The 5,690-nt window shown below is 33.0% G+C and overlaps 1 pseudogene; it reads left to right on the top strand.

Annotated features, from left to right (window-relative positions):
* Positions 1-2,192: 2,192 nt before the first annotated feature.
* LOC106026619 (olfactory receptor 52D1-like) lies at positions 2,193-3,132 on the top strand (annotated as a pseudogene).
* The last annotated feature ends 2,558 nt before the right edge of the window (positions 3,133-5,690 follow it).

Below are 5,690 nucleotides of genomic sequence, written 5' to 3'. Positions count from 1 at the left end.
CTCTATGATTAATGTGCTATTCATCTTAATTTTAAATTTACACATTGTAAGAGAAAAACCTTAATTGCTAGATATTTACATTTACTTTACTCTTAATTTTTTCAAAATCTGTTCAAATATTCTGGGCCAGGAAAATATATTTATACTTGCTTAGAAAGAAAAGTTTGAAAGACAGATGGTTGCTGTGTATAAGAAATACAAGAATGTAAAAACAACCAGAACTATGGTTAAATGAGGTAAACATTTAATTTAGGTCAAAAAGAGTAAAATATGTAAAATCAGAAGTTCAAACAATATCAACATATGTTTAATTACAGAGGAATATATAAATAACAAACCTATTTATGTTAAAATTCCTTCTTAGATGTTTTGGAAAATGACTAGTAAGTGAAAGAAAGGCTTAATCTAGGATAACTTCTTCAAGGAATATGAAAGGAGACTTTCATCATTATTAATAGGCAAATTATTAGGAGAAACTTTATTTTCGGTTACATACAACACACTCTTTCTACAGTGACCCACAGACCTTTACAGAGTTATAGAAAATCATCACTATAATGATAACGTAAGGAATCTTTAATCAGCATGTATGCTAAAAACTAAGTGTCTCTCTAACCAGTTGTTTAAATTTATGCAGATTACTAAACATTCCTGAATCGATAGTAAGGATGAAACTTATATGTGTTAATATTTGAAATGTTCTTAGGAAATCAACTGATATATTTCAGGGAGCGTCAACTTGAGAAATGTTAACTGTATCTTTTCCCATGATTCTCCATTAACCCAGTGTCTTGAAATTCTATTACTGTCCAATAAGAGTTCTGATTCAGAAATGACATTCCCCAGGCTTTCCAAAGCTACCTTGATTTATGTAGCCTGTTATTTTTAGGCTCAAAAAAGAGTATCCATCCCATGAGACTCTCAAGTTGAAACAGTGAAAGTTAGCAGCACTTTTATGAGTAAAGATCAAAGATAAGATCTATAAGGTCTTAGATAACTACAACTGAGTACTGAGGTCCAGTGTGCTGCACATGGCTCTGTGCTACTTCACTGGACACTGACTTAAGCCAAATTTTTCATGATCATAAAATTGTGTAGTCTTTGAATATGTCTGTAACATTAAACAATGTGTATCAGAAACTGTGCCTCTTCTATTAAAATAAAAAAGTGAAAAAATGATGAAGAAAAAGAAAGGGAACCTGCATGAGTATCAAAATGCTGTTAAAATAATCTTGAAGGGAGGGAGTAAAACGAGCAAATTTCAATATGGTAGTGAGTGTGAGGATCAGGCGATGTAGATATCTGAGGAAAAGAGGGAAATTTATGAACTGAATTTGAATGAGTAGAGGCTTTGTAGGGATGTCAATCAAAGCCAGTGCTTGACTAATTAGAATAATGTAAGGAGGTGCTGAAGCTTATTCGACAGGTTAGAATGAGACTGTTGAGACAATGGCTTGAAGAAATCCAGAGTAGATGCAAATTCTGTGGCCAAAAAGAGACATTAATGGCACAGTGATTTATTTCCTAACACATTGTCCTAAGCACATCATTGTTGTCATGCTTAAATGTGTCCTCTGAAGATGTGAGTAAACCTTCTGACTCCACAAACATGGAAATCATCTCTGTTATTTTTCCTAAGTCAGAGTTACACTATGTTGCATGATATATCTGAAATATTTTTGGGAGCTACTAAAAATATCAATTGTCTATTTAAAACCTGATTCTTTAGTTTTTGATTTTTATCACTTTCTTCTCAACGAAAGATAATACTTTTTTCATAAGTTTGACTCAGTTTGGTTATGGAAAACTTAACCTCATTTAGCATCTATACATTAACCTTATTGCACATTAAATCTTCATAAATCCACTAATGTATGTCAATGTTGATATAGTGAGAAAATATATCAAGATGACACGTGATGAATAAGTACAGTTCAATCAATGCACCTCACGAAGAGCAAAATATTTTCATGTCTCTATATTCAGACATCCTCTGGGCTTTTACATGCTGAAATTTTTAAGGCGGAATAATACCTGATTTTCAAATGATGAGACAAATTCTGTCAGATATTTTATTTACTGTATTTATCTCAGAACTCACAGTTCATTGAATTTTGAATTTCATTTAGAAAATTTCAAAATTTAGCTATTCTTTCATGCGCTACAGAGGAAATATCCAGCAAGAGAAACTAAAACACTTGGCTCTTGTGATGCCAGTCTATAGTAAAATCAATGCACATTCAACAACCTTTATTTTCACTAGATATCCATGGTTGGAGGCTGCCCACTTCTGGATCTCTATCCCCTTTTGTGTGGCCTACCTTTTAGACCTACTGGGGAGCTCTTCCCTTCTCTTTATCATCAAGACAGACCCCAGCCTCTATGAGCCAATGTATCTGTTCCTCTGCATGCTGGCAGTGGCTGACCTTGTTGTGTGCACTACAGCTGTCCCCAAACTTCTCAGCCTCTTCTGGTTTCAGGAATGAGAGATTGGCTTAGAAGTCTGCATCACCCAAGTTCTACTGATTCACTCTTGTTCCACCATGAAGTCTGGCTTCCTCCTGGCTATGGCTTTTGATTGTTATGTAGCCATATGCAATCCATTAAGACACTCAGCTATTCTCACACACCCTGTAGTTGGAGGAATTGGAATTGCTATAGTATTCTGAGGCACAGCACTTCCCAGTCCTCATCCTTTCCTGCTGCGCTGGCATTCCTACTGCAGAACCAACATAATTTCCCACACCTACTGCGAGTTCATGGCCCTGATCAAGCTTGCCTGTGCTGATACAAATTTCCGCAGAGCCTACAGCCTCATTGTTGCCCTCATCACTGGGGAGGGGTGTGTGTGTGGACTTCATACTGATCCTTTGTTCCTATGTCCTCATTCTCCACACTGTCTTCCATCTCCCCTCCAAGAATGCCAGGCTCAAGACCTTGGGCACCTGTGTCTCCCATGTCTGTGTCATCTTAGTGTCCTACACTCCAGCCTTCTCTTTTCTCACACACAGTTTTGGTCACCAAGTGGCTCCCAACATCCGCATATTTGAAGCCAATATCCGTCTTCTTGTTCCACCCATAGTGAACCTGATTATTTATGGAGTAAGAACAAAAAGAATGTGTGATGAGTTCCTTAAATTTTTCTCTTTTCTTAAACCTTTAAATTAAATAATTTTTGTTGATGAGTAATAATTGACAAAACCATTAATTCATTTATTTTAGAAGAATATTATGTGTTCTTTTTAGTGTTTTCCTATAATGTTGAACTGTTTTAACTGCTCGATGCAAAGTAATTTTTACAAAGAGAATTGTATATTTAAAGCAATAAAATAAGTTTATCTATGCATTTGAAAAATGTTTCTGCATAAATAATGGAATTAGTCTAAAATGAGAATTATTCTGATCACAAGTTATTATTTCTATACATTCATTGTAAATGTCTTGTATTTATTTAAGTGTAATAATTTACATAAATACCTGATATTGTTATTCTTGAAAAATCTGAATCTGAATATAATGAATTTTTGATTTATAATAAAAAGCAATTTACAAATAATATAATGTCTAACTTTATTTCTTGAATAATTTAATACTTATTTTTATAATTATTAGCACATAGAATTTATATATATTATCATGTTCATTATGACATTTATTTATGTATATTCAGTGAGTTTTGATCCCAATCTCTCTTCGTAGTACTTCTTGGCTACCTCCCCCTTGGACCCTTTCTCATTCCTTCCTAATTTTACTTCTACTTTCATGTCTTTTTGCCCTTTAAATCTCATACATGATTGAAAATATTCAATCTTATAAGATTTGTAAGATTTGTTTTTTGAGGTTTTTTTTTCGCTCTTACAAATCTTAATTTCTGAGTTATTTCACAAACATGATAATCTCCAGTTATATTCATTTTCCTGCAAATATTCGATTTTGTTCTTCTTTGTGGCATATGTATTTCATTTATTACATGTCTCCTTTTGTGTGTGCCCAGGCTCTCACAAAATGTAACCAGTTTCAATAGTGCTACACTTATGAGTAAGCAGGCATTTCAATGATATGCTGATTCAAAATTTAAGAATATATCCAGGAGTGGTATAGCCAAATGTATCATATTTTCACTCTCCTTTCTGTTTTTTGAAGAGCCCACATCATTTTACATGGTATCTGTGCTAAACACGTGTGTTTCCACCAATAGTATACAGAGGTTCATCTTTACACACATCCTCACCAATGTTTGTTTTTTGTTTTTTGAGGGTTTTTTTTGTTGTTGTTTTTGTTGTTGTTGTTGTTGTTGTTGTTGTTGTTGTTTTCGCTCTTACAAAACCAATCTGATTGTGGTGAGAATCTCAATGCAGTTTTCATTCGTACTTTCCTGGTGGCTAAATACATATTTTTTTCATATATTTAATGCCAAGTTTTACTTTGTAAAGAAGTTTCTGCTGAGTTCATCTATCCATTTATTGATTGGATTTTTTGTTATTTTAGTGTTAAATTTGTTGAGCTTTTTATGTTTTGGTTATTAATCTTCTGTCAGATGAATATTATACATTTACTTTATTCTGTAGCTTTTATTTTGCTTTCCTCATCATTTCATGAAGTATGTAGATTTTAAATTTTTGTAAACCCATTTGTCATTTGCAGTTATTATTTTCTGAGGTATTATCCTTTTGAAGAAATCATTGCCTATGTTGGTATCTTCAAGAGTTTTTCTCTAATACTTTCAAGTTTTCCAGCTGATATTTAAGTCACTGATTTATAGTAGCATAAAAAATAAAGACCTAGTTTCAGCCTTCTACAGGTAGATACTTGATTTTCCTGGCACCAGTTGCTATACAGGCTGTCTGTTATAGGTACATTTTTGTCTTTGTTGTATGTCTGATAGTTATAAATATACGAGCTTATTCCTTGCTTCTCTTCTATTTTCTGCTTTATGTGTGTATTTTTTGGCACTACCATGTTGCTGTTTTCTAAAATGGCTCTAAAGTACATTTTGATAGAAACACCAAGGAATCCCTGGGATTGCTCTTTTTGCTCATGGTTGCGTTGTCAATTTGAGGGTTTAAATCTGTCCATGTGAATTGTGGGGCTTCCTTTCTAGTTCTGTGAAGAATATCATTGATATTTTGATGATATTCTATTAAATATACAGATAGCTTCCAGTATTGTGGGTACTTTAACAATATTATATGTTCAATCCATAAATACGAAAATATTTTCAGATTTTTAGTGTCTTTATTTTCTTTCCACAATATTTTATAATTTTCCTTGCCAAGGACTTTAACATTCTTGGTTAAATTTAGCCTAGGTATTTTATTTTATTTTTCAGGCTATTATGAATGAATTGTTTCCTGATTTTTTTCTCATTGAGTTCCTTCTTGAAGCATGCTTTCTTCTGTACATTGATTTTGTATAGTGTTACTTTATTGAATTTATCAATTAAAAATAACTTTTTGAAGTCTTTTTGTGTATATGGCATCATAAAATCCACAAACAGAAATAATTTGACTTCATCCTTTCTTAATTGTGTTCTTTTGATTTTATCTGCAAGTTGATTCCTCAGCCTAAGTTTCCAGTACTGTACTTACCAGGACTCTTGAAATTGGACACCATTTTCTCATTGCTGATTTTAGGGAAATTGTGGTTAGTTTACAGTATGATATTGGCTGAATCTGTCATATAAAACAATT

The sequence above is a fragment of the Cavia porcellus genome, unplaced genomic scaffold (assembly GCF_034190915.1).
Source record: "Cavia porcellus strain 051 isolate PalLab524CR breed Dunkin Hartley unplaced genomic scaffold, mCavPor4.1 scaffold_9, whole genome shotgun sequence".
NCBI lineage: Eukaryota > Metazoa > Chordata > Mammalia > Rodentia > Caviidae > Cavia > Cavia porcellus.
Note: the sequence above shows the minus strand (reverse complement) of the source record. Positions and strands in the feature narration are given on the sequence as shown.